This window comes from Mytilus californianus, unplaced genomic scaffold (assembly GCF_021869535.1).
Source record: "Mytilus californianus isolate M0D057914Y unplaced genomic scaffold, xbMytCali1.0.p SCAF_3, whole genome shotgun sequence".
NCBI classification, from domain to species: Eukaryota; Metazoa; Mollusca; class Bivalvia; order Mytilida; family Mytilidae; genus Mytilus; species Mytilus californianus.
The window spans coordinates 91,643,507-91,664,948 of NW_026262679.1; positions in this window are offsets into that span (position 1 = coordinate 91,643,507).

A 21,442-nucleotide genomic window follows, 5' to 3' on the forward strand; every position below is an offset into this window, starting at 1 on the left:
AACTATTTATGGATTCAAAATTACCTACCTCATCTTCAATCACAGTCATTACAATGTATTCTCAGTTTCAAGTGCTTAATAATTCTTCTAAGTTGGATACAATGTCCTTACCTATAGCAGAGACATATAATACAATTATATGTCTCTGCCTATAGCAAATGAATGATAAACAATGTGTTGGTTTACTAAAGTATTATTATCATTATATAAAACAATTGCAACATTTTGGACCATATTTCACCTCGATTCCAGCAATAACTTTTAGTAGAATCAGAAACATATAATGTAATGTATTATATTTCTCTGGTAGAACATACTGTAAGGTGTAGCTCACCGTGAATAACTATGGATTTATTGTCTTCTTGAATAACTCACTTTTCAAGAAATGAAAAATGATTGAAAGTTGAAAAAAAAACGTTGTTTCAAAACACTTTCCTGGAATATTTCAAAAAACAGTGTCCTGTAATACACCCTTTTCTTCATTAGTTTTTTTGAAAAAAAGAAAAACAATTATGCATGCAATCAAATATAATACAAGGTTGACACAGAATTGTTATTTTTTTTTGTTAGTGATAGATGACATCTGATTTTTTACCCCAAAAAATGATATATCAGAAGTCAGAAATTAGTCTTCAAGTTCATAAAAAAGTAATAATTAATGGAAAATATTCATTTTTGTTCTTCCAAGTGAAAAGAAACATATGCTCCCATTTATGACTAAATTGCAATTTTTTTTAAAATTATTTTGGAGTTAAAAAGAGTTATCTGGAGAGGTCTAAAATGTTGTGATTGTAGAATTGCATAACTTTACATTATTTAATGTTGAAATTGCCACAAGAAATTCAGACTATTGCTATCTCTCTTACAGTTGTTATGATGAACTATAAGAATAAGTACTTATATAGTAATTAATTTTGCCTTTTTAAAAATGTCTAGTCTTCTTAAATAAATAATATGGTTGTTATTGTAGGTATTTGATACACAATTTTAAGTATGAAAATATTATGTATGTTTAAAGAAGAACTTGAGATGAAAATTAAAATTGATGTACCAAACATCTGTCTTTTTTATTGAACATTTTAAGACTTAGCTTCTAAGATTTCAATAAAAATATCAAAATAATGTCATTTACCTGATTTTATTCAAATTCAAAACTATCCATATTATTAGTTGAAAAAATACAATATTTCAAAATTTTCCAAAGTCAAAAGTCAGACTGAAGTCTAGGGTCGGTCCATGTCAATTTTTGCCAGTATGATACATGCAGCAATTAACCTTTTCAACTATGAAAAGATGATCTGAGGATAAACTCTTGGTCGCAATATTTAGAAAACAGACTTAGTTTTCATAGTTAAACAGCCATCCATCATCACCAAAGTTTTTATAGTATATTTATAAGGCACAGATGGGTCAATATCCCTAATGAGCCTCAAGTTCGGGAACACAACTATAAATAGAAATAAACAAAACTGTATGCAATGCTATTGGACATGCTGTTATTTTTAGCAATTGACTGAGCTTAACCAATTGTTCTTTTTGAAGAGGAGAAGACTTTACATTAGGGAGTTATTAAATATTTGTAAAAAAAAATGAATTTTCAGAGAATTTATATATTAAATAGTATTTATAAGCAATAAAAGAGAACTGGTAATGCATATACTAGGAATAGCTGTAAGCATACCACTGGATTTAGGCCATTCTTGCCATGCAAGCCTGTCCCATGATCAAGCTATACATAGTTTTTTTGCTTTATTGATGTTTTCCTGCATATGTATCGAGATGGTTTGCCGATGATTTTTGCTGTAATTCCTAAATGCATGCGGTTTCAACATTTTGAATAGATGTGTCATTTAATTTGAAATTGAAGTTTTGATGATTTTACATTGTGTATGCTGTTTATAATATTTCTCCTGTTGACTGTAATTCTCCACCATTGTTAGAATGGTTTGCATATTAGTGGCACTATTTACAAACAGTGTGACGTCATCTGCACAAGTTGATGTAACACATTGGATATGACCAATGAAGGCTCCAAGTGTACTGTCCTCTACTTGATTAAGAATATCATTGATATATAGCTTGTATAATTCTGTACTCAATGTTCCACCCTGTCTAACTCCTTGCTTATATAAGGTTGAAGGGTTCCTATCGAACTGATGTTAGTGCACCTATAATTAGATCGTGTATGAGAAGCCACAGTGAACCAGATATTCCAGCTTTCCGTAAAGACTGCTATGGTTAACAACGTCAAAAGCAGATTTGCATCAAGCAGTGGTACAGATAAAGATGTTTTCCTGTATACTGCATCAACAATCACTTCATTTGAGTAGAAGGGCTTAAAATAATGGTGATAATTTTAGACGGGGATCCCCTCTGAAATCTGTGTTGAATGGACGCAATTATTTGCCATTAATGTTCTTTGAGGAGTTGTTCTAGGATTTAGGGAGCTACCATTTGATTTTTATGGGGGGAGGGGGGCTAGGATGAAATTTGAAAAAAAAGGCAGGACAGGAGTTTTGAGTAAAAAAAAAGGCAGGATGAGACACTTTGCCAAAAAAAAAGACAGGATGACAATTTATGTAAAAAAAAGTCAGGATAAACTAATAAAAAAAAAGGCAGGACCGAATAGTGAGAACAATAAAAAGGCAGGACAGAGATTACAACTAAAAAAAATGCAGGACACAATTATTCGTCCTAGCCTATGCATTACATCTCATTGTTGGTGGTATCTGGTCAGGTCTCGTTCCCATATCAAAACTTTTGCCAGAATGCTTGCATGTTCATATAGCAAGAAGATGGTACATTCCATGGATTTGTATGACTTTAGGATTTATGCATATGTGGCATGTTCAACTGGGGAGGTCTTTTTCCTAGTGGGTGTAAATTAGTAAATTAATCATTTGGCATTGGAAGTACATTTTCCATATGTGTATCAGGTATATGATTCTGGTACCCGTTTACATGTGGACCTGGTATATGATTTTGATAACCATTTACATGTGAATCTGGTATTTGATTATGGTAACCATTTGTCTGTGGAACCATGATATTGATTACTATGTTGAAATGGCCCGTGTTGTTTTGTCAATTCCAGTGCGTCTAATCTTTGCTGTAAAGAGTTGTACTCGAGGCCAGAAACCCTTCTATGCTTTCCATACTTTGTATTTTAGATTACAGATGTTGAGTTTCCAGGTGCATCGATGAACCTTGTGTGATGTGCTCCGCTTGATGGGAGAGTGGATCCAACCTTGGATTAGCTTGAGCTGTGACAATAGATGGTGTACTATCGACAGTTCCTGCTACTTTTTTTCTTAGAATTCTATTGCTGTTTTCCAATTCTTTCATTTTAGCGTTTAGTTTCGTGATATATATACTTGAAGTTTACCATTTTCATTTGAGATTTCTGAATTGGTAGCATTTTGTTGTTTGAGCTCTTCCCATTTTTTTAATCCGAGCTCCTTTTCTTTAAGCTCTTTTTTCTTTCAGATTTGGTCTTCCTTCCACGCTTTGAGAGTGGTTAACAGGTGGTTGTTCTTCTGTTACTATATCGCATTCTTTTGGTATTGGTTTTGATATGTTTTTTTATTACTGGTTCTAGATTTCTAGGTCCGAGTTGATTGATGGATTTGAGTTTTCAACCCTATGTCCAGATCTGATGTTAACTTCCTCAAGCAATATTTATTGCGATATCGTAATAGATGGGCAATTATTTGTGTTTTTCTGATGGTATTGTTGTGTATGCTGAATTTCACCAATATTTTCTAAAGTTGTTATACACTTGTAGTAACTAGGAGGGGGTAAGCCAGTATATCTACTTACTGTGAATGTCACTTGATCCTACTTTTTTTGACAAATTGTACACACATACGGAACATCTTGAGATAGTTCTAACGTACCTTTTTGTTCCGCAGTGAGTTTTTCACATTTGAAGTGGATCCAGTGGCCTCGATCAGTGCATTCAGTACATTTGCTCAAGCACTTTCTATTACATTTTGGACAGATACCCGGAATCATCTTTGAGTTTTCATGCTGTAATGGATATTTCAGTTATTATAGATGGTTTACTCAAATGGGATGCATTATTCTGTAGAATCATTTTGATTCAACCATTTTTTTCAGGAGTAATTGGACGTTAACTATCTTTTTGGGGTATTATGACAATAACGACTTGTGAACGTTAGTCCTCAACGACAGTTTTATAGATAGAACCTCATAGTTGGTAGGATTGTTTGCTGTCATGTGTTGTTGACTATATTATAGCGCATTTTTATTCGACCATTTTTACAGGAGTTCTTGGACTTTGACCATTGTTTTGAGAATGAATTGAAATAGTCACTTTGTGAACTCCACTGAGACAATTTAACAGAAAGCTTTCATACTTGGTAGGATTGTTTGCGTTTCGGGGGACATAGAAATAACGGGCGTCCGTCCGTCCAGTCTTGTTAGCGCTCTCACGTGTACAATTCTTTTCAGATTCTTATGAAACTTGTATCATATAGGTTTATATCAGCAATGTCATGAACATTTCGAAAATCAGTGCCGATCAATTATTTTTAAAAGAGTTATGCCCCTTGGAAACATTAATTGTATTGAAAATTGCATCGTTAGCGCTCTCATGTGTACAATTCTTGCCAGATTTTTATGAAACTTATATCATAGGTTTATATTAGCAATGTCTTGGACGAGTTCGAAATTAGTGCCGATCAGTTATATTTAAAAGAGTTATGTTCCTTGGAAACATTAATTGTATGAAAAGTTGCATCGATAGCGCTCTCGTGTGTACAATTCTTGCCAAAATTTTATGAAACTTATATCATAGGTTTATATCAGTAATGTCTTTGACGGGTTCGAAAATCAGTGTTAATCAATTTAATTTTAAAAGAGTTATGCCCCTTGGGAATATTGATTATATTGAAAATTTCATTGTTAGCTCTCTCGTATGTACAATTGTCAGATATTTATGAAATTTATAATATAGGTTAATATCAGCAATGTCTTTGACGGCTTCGAATATCAATGCTGATCAATTATTTTTAAAAGAGTTATGTCCCTTGCAAATATTGATGATATTGAAAATTGCATTGTTAGTGCTCTCATGTGTACAATTCTTGTCTGAATTTTATGAATCTTATATCATATCAGCAATGTCTTTGACACTTTCGAAAATAAGTGCTGATCAAATATTTTTAACGAGTTATGACCTTGGAAATATTAATTATTACGGAAGTCGCATTACATTTGCTCTGAAGCCTAAATTTCTCTAAAGATATTTATTAAAAGTTTTAAAGAACAAAAAAAAGTTTGTTTTTTTTAGTTATTGACCTTGTACCTGGAATATATAAAATATGTGCATCGTGGTGGACATTGGAACTCTGTTCTTTTATTTATTTTCTGTTTTTCCGCTTCAGAGTTACGGCACTTTGACCATTAGAATTACGGCAATTTTTCACATAATGTCTGATTTTAATTGTCAGATTTATGTACAATTTTCACATGTTTTACAATAACTCAAGAGTTTAATTGGATTGATTCACTGGCTACTTTACAAAGTTGTTGGAATTGTTGAATATAACACATCATCGATTTAAATATAAATCCGATATGTCATTCCAGAATTTGGGGACTTTTGATTGTCATAATTGACACAATACTTTTATGCCTAATGGTATACTCACGCATGTTTTTTTTTCTACAGAGTCATTTTATTTGCTTCTGATTAAATGCCTTCTAAATATCCCATTTTATTTTTAGAACATTTTTCATATGTGCAAATAGTTCGTATCGTAGGATCTTGACGAAGCTGTACATTATGGATAGTTGGCATTCATACCATTTTTTTTATTATCAAGCTTACCTGGCCCAAATGGCCAATTGAGTTATGCTCATCACTTGTTGGAGAGATTCAATTATTGAAGATGCATATAGACCTTTTTTTTGACACAAGCACTTGTATGTGCACATTTCTTATACACAATGTTGTTTTTGCTTTTGGTCCCATTTAGCTTTTTATCTTGCCTATTCTTGGCAGATTGTGAGAAATAGGGGGGGGGGGAGCAAATCAGGCGGCGACAACCTCATTTTCATGGTTCACACGTGGCAAGTGCTTAAAAATCCATAGGTATTAATCACATGATTTTCTCACTTATGGACGCATGAACTTTATGAAGTGTTGTTTTCATTTTTTATGAGGGATAAGAAAAAAGCATATTTGGTATTTAGCTCAAACTTGCAACTTCTCGTCCTATGAAATTGCTTGAATTTCACTTCTGAGTTTCATAGTTCAGACTGTTTCCTTGTACTAATTAAGTAACTATGCATGAAATGACAAGGGTAAAATTTCATTGTATCGTAATCAAGATATTGAAAGCAAAAAGTACCACTGGTTTTTGATTTTGTGTCCCAAATTAAAAAAAAGTGTCGGTAATAAGTATTCACATTGACTTTGACATTATCCCGCAATTTAAATATTTGACTTTAAACATATATTTTTGAAAGGACAAATTTCTCTATCATTCAAATAGAGAATAAACAAAATGGTTCTTAATACCTTGATTAAGTACAATCGTATAAATGTCGTAATTCATCATCCATGTACTAACATTGTACACAAAAATGTCTGTACTATGGAATGAATGGAAATTCAAGCAACTTGATGATGAAGAGGACGATCAGTTTTTAACCTTCTTACGGATCTTGATCCCTTTCATCGTGAATTGGAAAACTGTGACATTGTCTGAATGGATTGTGTGCCACCAATATCGTTTTAGTTTTTAAATTACTTTGAAATATGAAAAAAAACTGCAATCTAATAATTAATCTTTTGCTAGTTGCTCTTTTAATGCCTATCTGCTAGACTATCGATGGGCCACATTTATCTATATTTTTCAAATTAGACATACTTTAGTTGTACTGTAAAATAAATAAAATGTAAAACGCTTATTGCAATTTAACTCTATTTGTCTGTGTTGGCCAATCTGTTTCGTCATTCTACCATGTAAAGAAGCAGACATCTCTTTATCTTAATATACATACTTACACCAGCAGCTACCGCTTTTATTCTGGAGTCGAGGGCCTTTTAAAGTCACATATTTTATGTGAGATTGACTTGTAAACTGTTTAGTTCGTTTAGTTCATAAATCATAATTTGTGTTTGATGCATTTATAAACTCGTAATCTGGAAAAAAATCTCTGTCACAAATCGAAGAAATATGATAGCTATGATACTGGTGAGTAAATTTACAAAACATAGAACTTAGTTAATGAACTCTGTTTTACAAACACCTGTGAAACAAGTACTCAGTCAATATAAACTATCAATAGACCAATTAAAAAATTACTCAGTTGTAAAAATGAGCTAAATTTGATAGTCAATGAAAGGTTTATACTATGAAATTATGATAGTATGTCCGTCCGTGCGTCCGAAATACATCAATATTCCGAGACCGTTTGACAGAAAGCTTGCATACTCAGTAGGTTTAGTTTTCATTCTCTTGACCATATTATTTCGTCAATTTGATATGACAACTTTTACGAAATGGGTGATGGTTCTTTGATCACGTTTAATTATTGTAACAATGAACCCATGTGAACGCAACTCTTCTTAGTCCATTTTACAGAAAGATCTCAAACTTGCTAGGATATTTTGCGACCATGTATAGTTGGCCGTATTGTACCGTCTTTTTTCCAGACCATTTACAGAGGAGTTATGGGACTTTGACAGTTTTACTTGTTAATACTACTGTAACACAATTACACGTTGTGACGCTACTCTTCTGAGACTATGATAGAAAGCTCTCATACTTGGTAGGATTGTTTACCATCATGTATAGATGACCATATTATACATAACTCCATTCTGATTCTACCATTTTGATCAAGAGTCATTGGACTGACCTTTATTAGAACACTTACCACAATGACACCTTCAGACGCACGAAATTAATAAAGTGTGTTTATTTTAATTTTCTAGCAATGGGTCGATACCACTGCTGGTGGACTGTTATTCCCCGAGGGTAAAACTAGCTTAGTAGTCGTAGTCTTAGTTGACCTTGGATTGAGTTGGCCATTTTTGTCCCTTTGGGTCATATAGCTCTTCATGTGTTTTGGTCTTATACATCATATACGAAATTAATAAAGTGTTTTTTTTTTTTCATTGCTAACGCAACTCCCCTGTGACCGTTTGACATTCTTGGTAGAATTATTTGCCATCTTGTGTAGTTGACCCTCAATTAACCTCATTTGGATTCGACTATTTTTGCTGTTTCTACTATTATACCAGAATGAAATCATCTTATGCTTATCGAATAACAGCAACACATACAAAAGCTAGAAATACACTTCATAAATGTAATCTATGTTCCTGCTGTACAACTCTATATTGTACACACAATTGTATTACTCATTTACACAGCGGTGGGGGAATTTTTGCTACTGCGTTAATCAATCTTGTTTTATTATTACAAATGGTAGTATTAAATGAAAATTGATATATATTTTATTTAAAAATTTGTTCTTCTTTGTTCTCTCTTCTAAATACCCTATCCGTTCTTCGCAGGTGTTATTTACAGTATTTCTCCTCTCCCATATTATTGTCTTCAACTTTTTTTTTCAGTTTCAAATGCTATGCTTTTCATTTCTTCTTTATTTCTATGTATAGTAACGACTTCCCTGGTTTATTTTACCTTACATTATTTTACCTGACTCTGCAATTTGAACATATATTCTAATTTTGCATTGGTCTGTTAATATTCTTCAAAAGTCACATTTTACGCTATACCAGTAATCTACTGGGTGAGAAGTTTATGTCGTATGTTTTTTTTTCTCACTCTGTGCCTGACAGTTTTCTATATACTATGAAGGGAGTACAAAAATGCTCGTATTCAATTATTGTAATAAACATTTCCTCTAGAATTGCTAGCGATATTGGAGACCTCGCTAGTTATCGCTAGCTGCTAAACTAAGGCAAAATATTTCCTGTTATCATCTCAACCGTTGTATCTTGGAGTTACTGCTCTTAGTTCAGAATTATAGCAACTCATTTAATGAAGTTAGGTGGACTAGCAGAATTGTTGAAATTAAAATAGAAATTTAAAAATAAGGAGATGAGGTATGAATGCCAATGAGACAACTATCAAACACACTATAAAAAAAGTCAAAGAACTATTATTTGGTCCAATAGGTTTTTGCTAACATGGTTAAATATCCCATATTATTATCATACCTATACATTTCTACTGGTATCTTTGGTTAAAAGCGAACACGTGAAGACCCTGTATATTTAATATGGGTGACTGGGCGTGTTTTATTTCAATACACAGTTGGTAGCAGTGTTACGTCCCTTTATAAAAACAACATGACGTCGAAGAAAAATCTGAAACGTTTCGAAAAGGACAACAGATAAAGAAATTGTTGATAAACGTTTGAAAATAAATGCAGAAAATACATTGAAGTCTAAAAAATTGTAATTGTTGGTATTTGTTTTTGTATTGACCAATGAAAGTAGGTTCTTAATATCGAAATCTTGATCACTTTTATAGGCCACTAATCTGAATTCCTCATGTTAAGAAAGTCGGTTAGATAAATTCGTTACACAGTGTGCTAGTGACGTAATACGATATATTCGGGGTCAGTAAATTTCATATGGGATGAGAGCGAAGACCCAGTATATATCGTAATTGGTCCCTATCACTCTGTGTAATTAATATTGACATTTGCAATCTCTAAGCCGAAGAAAGCAACGAAAATATAATAAGTCAATGACCCTCTTGGCTTATACTTTCCTCATTCAATGTTGTATTGTGTATATTTATCCTGGTATTTTCGTACTTATTTTTAAATATCAACGTTTTATGTGCAATTGGAGAAGAATTCAATTTTGCAAAATTAAACATAGATATCGATAAATGTTATCCAAATATCAACTCTCTTGTATTGACTAAAGTTTAGAAGTCTAGAACAAATGATAACATTTAACCGAAAATGTATGAACTACAGTTTCAATTATTTTGGTAAATAAAAATTAGCGATTCTAATTACCGGTTTATACAATTGGGAAACTTGATTGAAAAGAGGATGAATATACCAAAGGAGTAATAAAAAAAAACTGTTAGTCGAATAAAAACACAATCACAAAAAAGAACAACATGGAATAGAGAATGAAAACGGCGAATGTGCCACAGAGACAACAACCCTACCAAAGAGCAGAAAACAACCTTAATGCCATGGGTATTTAACGCAGCACTTCAGATGGCCCCTTAACAATAATGTATACTGGTTCAGCGAAATGAACGCCACACTAGACTCCGAAACAAACAAATGAACCAAAATTTAATAAAACACACAAGACTCACAAAGAAACTAACAAATAGTACAAAAAACTATACACAGAAAACTGAAGAAGGAGCAATACAACAAAAATTCGACAAGCAGATCTTGATCTACTGGTGACACCCTTTGTGTTACTTATTGTAATGAAATTCATTGACAAGACTTGATTGTGACTACGACATACATATATAAGTGTTAATCTATGACGCCGGTATTCCATAACTGAACCAAATTATAAAACTTTCGAAGAGGTGCGTTTAATCTTAGTTTAATAGCTTCTTTGAAAGCAACGACACTCTTTCACGGAAATCATAATTAGGAAACACAGACCCTGGAATATCGTTTCAGTTGGGAGTTTTATACTCAATATTCATATTCTACTGGAATGATGCTGCACAGAAAAGGAAAATTCACAATGAACAAATATGAATCAACTCTTTTGTCGTAAAGTTCAGTTCTCATCCGACATCATTGTCAATTTATATATGTAGGTCAGGATATGAAGCAGACTCAATTGTATCTGTGGTATCCTTCATATTCAATTTCAATTATATAGATGCGTTGATTTGATTTAATTTTTTGGTGTTTTAACGCCACTTTTAAGCACCGCTTTTGGGTTATTTCGTGGCGGCCAGTTTTTATTGGTGGAGAAAACCACCGACCTTCGATAGGAAAACTGACAATCCTAGTCAATTAAGATTGGAGTCGAGAGCACCCGCACGAGCGGGGTTCGAACTCACAACATCAGTGTTGACTGGCTAGTGATTACAGTAGTAACTGCTTAGACCACTCGGCCACCGAGGCACCTAGATGCGTTGAACATAGCCACCAAACTTTGAAATATTCAGCGAAAGGACATCACCTATATAGTGGAAAATGACATAAAAGGTTAATGTCGGTTTTTAATACTTTTCTTATGAAGTTCTTGAATGAAAACTACTCGATAGAAATAAAGGAACATTGGCGAGAAGAGGTGAATAGTTGGTTTTCATATGAATGACAGTTGTCTTGTAAATAAAAGATATAGGATATTTACGATAAAAAAATAAGAAATTGTGGTGTGATTGCCAATGGACAACTATCAACCAGATACCAAATAACGAAGATGTAAGCAACTGGACTGATTTTGCTCCCAAATTAACACTGTACCAGCCGGGATTTGAACCCGAGACTACAATTAGGCATCGCTCCCTCAACTGAGTTAAAGGATTACGCACTTGCAGCTGCTCTATGGCGGTTATATATATTCTAGTCCAAGGAAGCAGCGCTAGATCCCCACATCAATAGTATTTTATAATGATATCAAACCCTATAGCTAAGTTCTCTAAATTTCATTTACTAGTAACCATTATATTATATTGAATTTTCAGTTGTATCACCAAAGAAACAGTAGAACATTGTTTTTCTCCCAAAACTGGTATCATGATAACAGCAAACATCCCAGTATTCGTTGATGCAGCTGCATCATATTTCTCATGTCAACCAGCAGAATGTGTGTAATGGACAAGGCAAGGAATTTTAGATTGACTGTAAAGGTTTAAACGTGATCAAATTTGTATAGCACATAGTTTCATGTTTCAAATACTTGCAGTCATCTCTATATCTAAATTATATTACCACTTGGAGTTCAAGGTGATATCACCTCTACTACAAGATCTACATGTATATAAGAATTGAATCTCTAGCTTGAAGGTCTCCATTTCTGTTTAATATCGCAGACTTAAGGTTCATTGTCAACAAAACATCAATCATAAATCGTTTTAATTAATAACATCCCCATGATCCTGAGTACTGTTTAGCGTTCAATGATGATACTTCGTTTGATTGTTCAGAAACACTAGAAAACGAATAAAGTCACAATGTAACGTTGAACGTAAATGTTACACTTGTTAATATTCCATGCCATTTGTTCATGGTAACTAATACCTTGTTTAAAAAACAAACAAATTTTAGGACAAAAATCCCAGAGCAGATTGCACCGATTTCACATCCATTGTTTGGTGGCGTTTTTATGACTCAATTGATTGTTTTCTGTTGAGAGATTTGCGGACTCTTTTGTATCTGTTCGTCTTTTTTGTTTTGACTTCTCCCTTTTTGAGATTTTTTTCAAGAGGGTTGAAAAGTATTTTTTTTATTTTGTTAAAATGAAGGTCGCATTTATATTTGATAAGAGGAAAGCTGCTTTGTTGGCTTTGTGAAACAATCTTTAAATTAGCAAAACAGTGAAATTATCCTATTCATATTTTAATTTCATTATTAGATTTTATGTCAATTTGGCGTATTGATTCTTTCATTTCTCGTCTTTTTTAAAAACCGGTAACACATATGACTATATGGCGGATATGCTCATATATTATTTATAAAACAAAATTCCTGAAAACTATCTTTTGGCTTGATAAACTTATTACTCACTTACTTATAGTTACTTATAGTTGATTTCCAGTACAGGATCCCTCAAGGTTCCTCTTCACCAGACTCGTAATTTAATGTTTTCTATTACTGTTTTGTCCGTGACTTCCGGATATTTCTGCTCTGTAGTCATTATAGTATATCTCTTCGTCTGACCAAAATTTGTCTAATCGGTTTTTAAAGGCATTTATTGATGGTGACTTTGTTATTTTATCTGGTAGTTTGTTCCAGGTTTTAGCAATTCTAACAGAGAAAGAGTGTTTACGGATATTGGATTGGAATCTTTGATGAATGACTTTATTACTGTTGGTCCTGCTACTACTGTGGATTCATTATTATTCGTTGGATACCAATTTTCGTGGGTTTCGTGGGTACAGGTGAACCACGAATTCAAATGTTCAACGAATTACAAATATTAATTTGGCTTTGTATGCAGAGATTGGCAAAACCACGAAATCAAATATCCACGAACATGCAAGTGTTCCTCAATCCACGAAAATTGATACCCACGAAAATAAATGAATCCACAGTATATCTTTGTTGAGAATCGTCTGCCGTTCTTAAAAATGAGCTTACTTCTTTGTCGTAGTATCCATTCATTGTTTTGAAGGTTTCAATCATATCCCCTCTTATTCTCATATAAGATAATGTTGGTAAGCCTAGTTTTTTTAAGTCTCTCTGGGTAGCTCATGTCTTTGAGACCTGGTAATTGTTTTGTTACCCTTCTTTGGACACCTTCTATTTTGTCGATATCTTTTTTCTTGTATGGGGACTGAGCTGGCATAATCTAGGTGGGTTCTAACCATGGTTTTGTATAATGACATGAATGTCTCAATTTCCAAGTACTTAAATGTTCTTCTAAGAACTGCAAATATGGAGATGGCCTGTTCACTTTTTCACTTATGTGATTTTCAAAGGATAGTTCTGAGTCAATAAGGACTCCTATATCTTTTTCCTCTTTAACCTGTGCTATTGGATGATTTAGAAGACTATAATTTGATGGATGGTTAGTGCTATTAGATTTCTTACATATTTTCATATATTTACATTTTTCCGGGTGAAATTTGAGTAGCCATTTGTCACTCCAGGATTCCATCTTGTTAAGATCTTCTTGTAGAATTTGTCTGTCATTCTTGGTATTTATTATTCTAAAGATCTTGGTATCATCCGCAAATAGGTATGCATCAGAATCCACTTGGTCTGGAAGATCGTTTATATATACTAGTATAGAACAAATAGTAATGGTCCTAGTACTGATCCTTGGGGTATCCCAGATGTAACGTTAGCCCAGTCTGATTCTTCACCATTCACTATGACCTTTTGTTTCCTATCTTCTAAGAAGCTTGTTATCCACCCTACTATATCTTCATTGACACCTAGATTTTTGATTTTGGTTATTAATCTTTTATGAGGTACCTTATCAAAGGCCTTCATAAAATCAGTATATATGCAGTCTATGTCTAAACCTTGATCTAATGCCTCTGTCCACTTATCAATCACTTCTAATAATTGAAGACCAGTTGACCTCCCTGCAATAAATCCGTATTGCTTTTTAGAGAATAGGTTGTTCTTTTTCATATGCTCTATAATAAATTCACGCAATATCTTCTCCATTATTTTGCATACTACAGATGTCAAACTGACTGGTCTATAATTTTTGGCTAGTGACTTATTACCCTTTTTAAATATTGCACTTATCATAGCATTTTTCCAATCGTTAGGTACTGTCTTACTTTCAAATGATTGATTATATATAATACATAAAGGATTTGCCAATGATTCAGCGATCTCTTTTAGCAGCCTAGGGTGTAGTTTGTCCATACCTGGAGATTTATCTATTTTTAATGCATTTAAGTGTTTCAGAACTACTTCTTCCTTTATTTTCTGATGGCACTACTCCGTCAGGTTCCTTGGTGAATACGCTGGAAAAGTATTCTACTAGTAATTTGGCCTTCTTGCTGTTATCCTCCGTTTTATCTGATTTTGTGTCTTCTGGATCCAGGTGTAAATCCCCAATTCCTTCTATGGTTTTAGTTTTTGACTTGATATAACTCCAGATAGCTTTAGGGTTTTCTTTAGCTTTTTCAGACAGATTTTTCTTATATTCCCTCTTCAACTTATTTACTCTACTTTTTACTTGATTCCTTATCTTATTGTATTCTTTCCTCACCTCTTGGTCGTTATTATGCGTTATCTTTTTTGAGAGGATGTTTTTCCTTTTAATTTTATCTATGGTGTTTTTATCCATTGGAAAATTGTTTTTCCCTCTACCGATTTGTTTCCTTTCATTTGTTGGTATATATTTTTTGTCCATATCTTGAATTATACTTAAAACTGATCTCCAGTTTTCGTTTATATCATTTTCTTTCTGTAGTAATTCTGACCATTTAATGTTATATAATTCTTCTTTTATTTTTATGTAGTTTCCTCTACTGAATAATTCAATTATTTTTGGTTTACTTTTAATATTTGTGTAGCAACTAAAGTCCAATTTCATAGTGCAGTGATCGCTTTTTCCCAGTGGACTTTGGTATTCTAAATTTGAGATCATATTTTCCTCATTTGTTAAAATCAGGTCTAGGGTATGGGGTGTATTGGTACCCCTCCATCTTGTTGGTCTTGTAACATGTTGAAATAAGAAGTTTTCTTGTAGATTCTCTAAAAATTTGTATTCATTACTTTCTGTACTTTCACCTGGTAAATTCCAACTGTCCCAGTTTATTTCAGGAAAATTATAATCTCCCATTATCAGGATATGTGAGTGGCCTTTACTACAAGCTTCAGTGGTAAGCGTATTTAAGTGTTTAGTGTATTCCTGTGATCTGTTTGATGGTGTTCTATATATAAGCCTAATAATAGCTGGTCTGACTGGTTTAAATTAATCTTAATAAATAAGTTTTCTTGAAATTCTGTATTCATTTGGACCTGTGATGCGTCCAGTTGTTTATCTATGTACAATAAAAGACCTCTGCCTGTGTCGACGTCTAGGTTTTTACCAAACATGTTGTAATCGGATACATCGGCTAAAGAATATTCTGAAATTCCTGGTTTGTACCGATTATTTTTTGGTTTAACCTCTGTAATACCAATTATTTTTGGTTTATCGTCTCTTGTTCTTACTATTAATTCAGGCAGCTTGTTAAATAACTGGTCTGCATTTGTGTATATACAGCTTAATTTGGGTAAAACTGTAAAATTATCTGTTTTTACATTTTTAAAAACCTTTTTACCATTCAAATTATTTACATTCTCTTTTCCTCATTTTTCTTTTAGGAGTCTAGCTTCCTTAGTTTGACAACCTTCCTTGCCCAAGGTGGGCCCCTTACTTTGAAATGGTAGTCCCCCGAAATCTCTTCTTCGGTTTGTCTTCTCGCTTATCCCACAATCTTTTCTCTTGCTCTCTTTCTGCTTGGGTTAGGTCGTTACTGACTCCCACTTTTTCGTATTTTGGGTTTGTTTTTATATAATGGATGTTTCTAAACAGGGTGATCTTTGGTTCTGCACTAGGTAATTTTACTAGGATTGGTCTATTTAGCTTTTCTTTGTTAAATTTCCCAAGTCTTTTAACCGTTTTCAAATTTTCCTTATCCAGTTTTATTTTGCAGTCTGTAAAGAGCTCATTTAGTTTTTCTTTGTCAGTGTTATCTCTTACTTCTTTGCTCTCGTCATCTATTTCAGGGATCCCAAAGACGATCAGGTTATTTTCTCTTGACTTTCTCTCATTAATTTCTTCAAGAACATTTGTTACAGTCTCCTTTCTTGTTATAGGATTGGCAGCTTTATCTACCTCATTGTTTGTGGAATCGCTATCTCCTTTATTGTCTGGCTTTTGTATCTTGCTTATTTCTTCTGTTATTATGGCTTTTACTTTTTCCTCATTACAACTTTCTTCTGTGATTGGTGCCTCTATTTTGCCAACTTCCTCTTTTACCATCATTTTTACCATATCGTCATTGCAGTTTTTTATTTGCTCTCTAACAATCTCCTTGACTTTATCCTCGTCACATTTATTTTCAACTGTTTATTCAAGTGATGTAATTCTTTCCTCATAACTCTCCATTATCTGTTTGCACCTTCTTTCTATTTCAATATCGGTGACTGCATGTTGTTCCATGACTATTCTGCATTTCCCACAAAACCACATTGCATCTGTTTTACATAACATGCTGTATTCCGCTTTTGTTTTCTTTAGACAGGTTATGCAGAGATGTTCCTAACACCTTTGGCGTTCCATAAGTTGAGCCTCTGGCTCCCTGAAGATTTTGGTACATTTTGCGCATGTCCATGCTTCATCCTCATCTTGACTTGTTTTTTGTGACGATTTTGGGCCTGTGGTACTGCTTTTTCTGGTTGACGCCATACTTCTTAATTAATAAAAATAGGGCTTCCCTATTTTTTTTTTTATTATTATTTTTTTTTACCTGGCTGAGGACTTGTATAAGGCTTCCTTACACCAATTTAGTTTGTAGTACTTTATTTTGTTCTATTTTTATTTTTATTTAAAGAACAGGGGTTCCCTATCCTTGATTGTTGAATTTCAGACGAAGCTAGACTATCCTAATTGCATTTTGATTTAAAGGACAAGGCTACCCTATCCTTGACTAAATTCGATTGTCAAATGAAGCTAGACTATCATAATTTTGACAGGGCTTCCCTATCACGTGTTTTATTTATTTCGGGACAAGGCTTCCTCATCCGTTTGACACAGACTGCACTCTCAAATGATAGAAATAGGGCTTCCCTGTTTCCTCAATAACTATCTCTCTTTACTTATTTTTCAGGACAAGGATTCCTTATCCTCCTAAAATTATTAGCACTGACCTTTTTATTGAAAAACAAGGCTTCCTTTGTTTTTATTTCTCCTTGTTGTATATATTCCTTTCCCTTTACTCAGGAGACAAGGCTTCCTTGTTTTCTGTTCCCGTTTTAAATAAAACTAGGCTTACCTCTACGTAATAGGGCTTCCCTATTACTTTAATCTTTTTTTTTTAATTATTATTTCTCTGTTAGAATATGCTTTTATGTTTTAAATCTGAAGACAAGGCTTCCTTGTCTACGGAACTGGATTACCTATCTATAGAGTCAATATTTCACTTCGTTATGTACAGAACAGGGCTTCCTTATTCTGTCTTGCCTCCCCAATAATTACTTTGCCCAGACAAGGCTTCCCTATCTGGGTTTATTATATATATAATAACAGTTACATTTTACTTTATGCAACTGAAACAGGGCTTCCCTATTTCAGTGACTCCTCCTTAACAGGGTTCAGACACTTCTAGGAACAGCTCCCCCATTTTGTAAACCCATAGTTTAGCTAGTGTTCTATTTGGATGGATGCCGTCTGACAATAGCTTATAGTTTTTCCTGTACCTCACCCTGGTTTTGTTTTTGGGTTTGTTCGATATTACTTGGTCTTGTGAGAATCTGGGTGCTCTATACTTCTTATTGAGTAATTTTAATTGTCTATTGTAGTAGTCTACTTGGTAGCACAGTTCTTTATCCAGGCTACTTGCTTGTGTTACTGATCTAAACCCTTTTGTCTTGTCAATTACTAATGCCGGGTAGTGCCTCTTGTTTCTTTCCTTTTTTGTTACAATTCTGGTACCACTATACTTTTTTACTACTAGGGAGTAATTTGTTGGTTTTGTCTGATTGTTGTTTTGATCTAATATGTCTTTAATTTTTCTTCCCTTCACTGATTGTTTTATTAAATGTGGAGATTGAATAATATGGGCATTCAAGAAAGATTATAGTGACATATTTGAATCTTGCAAGTATTTTGTCTCTTAATTCTCTGTAGCCTGTTAGCATTGACTCTATATTCTGATAGGGGTAATTTCTTAGGTATATGTACTTTCCCTTTGTGGTAATTTCACAAGTTCCAAACCAGATTAGAATGATTGGGTCTTTTAGTTTCAGTTCTTCTAGTTTTGCAAAGAGGTAGTTCCGCTCTTGGCTACTATGTGGAACTTGTCACGGACGCTGTCTGGGACCACTTTATCTACACTGAACCCCTTGCTGTCCGTGAAAAGCACGGTTTCTCGTGAAAGGCCCTGCCTTTTAAATAGGTTATAAACCCTTTTGTATTCTTTTATTATTTTGTTCACTGACATGAATTTCTATTGTTTATGCAATGTCAAAATTCGGATATTCAAAATTTCAATTTCAGAAAAAAAATCCAATATGGCGGCAACAAGCCTAGTGTCAATGCACAATTTTCAAAGAGGATTTTTCACTATTCGTCACTAATTAATCCATATTTACATTTATATACAGTTATTTATGACTTATTTACTGAAAATATTTGACTTATTTGACAACTGACTCACAAAAACACACAGAAAACTTATCTTTTTTTGACTTTTTGCAGGAGCAGAAAAATCTTGACCATGCCGACCGGAAGTCACGTGGTAATGTCGACTTATTGATAAAGGTTATAATTATACTTATGTAGCCTATAACAGTATGTTTGGATTACTGTCGATTCGTTAATTTACAGTTTGAGACCCGCCTAAATGATTTATTTATAGCGTTGCACAAGATCATGCCTTCCACTCATTGCAACTGCCGATATTATAATCAGACATGGTATCGATATCCGCAAGTAAAGTTCTCTGTGATTGTTTTCAGTAACTACGGGCTATCTTTGATACCTTACTATTCAATTACAAAAGATGAAATATAATAAAGATTGCGGCGATGATATGTTTATTAATGAGTTTATTACAACTTTTGGCAACTTAATTCGTTACTAGTTTTTTGCACCACGAAATTCTTCACAATTTACTTAACTGTTGGTGTACTGCAACACCGTCTTTACCACTATTTGTCCTAGGTAGTTTGCCATTATTTTTTGTTGACATTATTATACGGTCATTTTTATTTGACCATTTTTATTGGAGTTATGCGTCTTTTGTCATATTTTGACAATTGTGTCACAACATTTTGATACTCGAATTAGATATTTCACTTTCGCTTAGCAATCTTCTCTACTTTGAATTGCTTCGCATTTTGACATGCAAGGGGATTTCTTTTTACTTTCTCTTCGGTGAGGATTTTGCTTATTGTAGAAGGCCGTGCAATCCACTGTATAAGTTCACATCTTTGGCGTTTGGTTTTTATACGCTTGTCAAAGACGGGACGTAGTATGGTATACCTGTCCGTCAACACTTCGAACGATAACTCATATCTGCTTAAACCAATTATCATGTGATTTTAACTCAACAGTAGGATTGACGGAAGAAAGCTCCCTTTCGATTTTGTTTTTTTTCGTTGTCGTTTCATAGTCACGGGACTTTGGTGTTTGAATTAAGGCTATTTTTCACATATCGCGCAATAAATCGAGTTTTCCAACATTGATTTCCTCAAAACTTTACATTATTGTTGGGATTGATAAAAGGAAGCTTCCTTTCATTTTTTTGTTATTTTCTATTTTTCTGTTCCAGAGTTACGGGACTTTAATCATTTGAATTAAGGCAATTTTTCACATAATGTCTTTATTTGTCAGATTTAAGTAACATTTTCACGTGTTTTACTTTAACTTGAGAGTTAACTTGGATTGATTTACTGACAACTTTACATAGTTGTTGAAATTGTTGATCATTAACACACCGTCGATTTAGATATAAATCCGATATGTCATTCCAGAGTTAGGGGACTTTTAATAGTCATAATTGACACAAAACTTTTATGCCTAAGGGTATACTCATGCATGTTTTTTTTTCTAAAGAGCCAATTTATTTGCTTCTGATTAAATGTCTTCTAAATATCCCATTTTATTTTTGGAACAATTTCCATACGTGCAAATAGTTCGTATCATCCAAAGGGCCAAGTGAGCTATGCTGATCATTTGGCGTCCACCATTGCCATTGATATTGAGGTATCTAGTTTAATAAAATGTGTCCGATGACCCTGCCTGCCAACCAAGAGGGCCGACATGACTAAAAAAGGAATATATGGGTAATGCAAGTCTATTATTTAGAGAACATAGAGAAAACCTGTTCAAATCTGACGTGGTTGAAATGTTTAGAATGATGATCTCTATCTATTGTCCATTTACGTTTAATCTGTCAGACGACATCTTATAGGAGTTATTGCACTTAAATGACGAGTTTTATCATTCTTTTCCTCATTGGTGCCTATTCTCTTGAAAACAATGGAAGATAGATAGAAACTTTTAGAATAAAAATTATCAGCAAGACAAGATCTACAAACAAGTCAAATTTTGCCGAAATAGTAGACTCTTTACAGTTGGATTTTTTTACTCTTTTTATGCTTTATGCAAAACTAAGGAAGATAGAGAGAAACTGTAAACAGAAAGAATTATCAAAAATACAAACTCTGTTGTACTGTTACACCACTGTCCCAGGTTAGGGAGAGGGTTGGGCGCCCGCTAATATGTTTAACCCCGTCATATTCTGTATGTGCCTATCCCAAGTCAGGAACCTGTAATTCAGCGGTTGTCATTTGTTGTTGTATATCATATTTGTATTTCGTTCATTGTTTTACATAGATAAGGCCGTTAGTTTTCTCGTTTGAATTGATTTACATTTGTCATTTTGGGGCCTTTTATAGCTAACTATGCGGTATAGGTTTTGGTCATTGTTGAAAGCGGTACGGTGACCTATATGTTAACTTCTATGTCATTTGGTCACAGGTGGAGAGTTGTCTCATTGGCAATTATACCACATCTTATTATTTTTATATC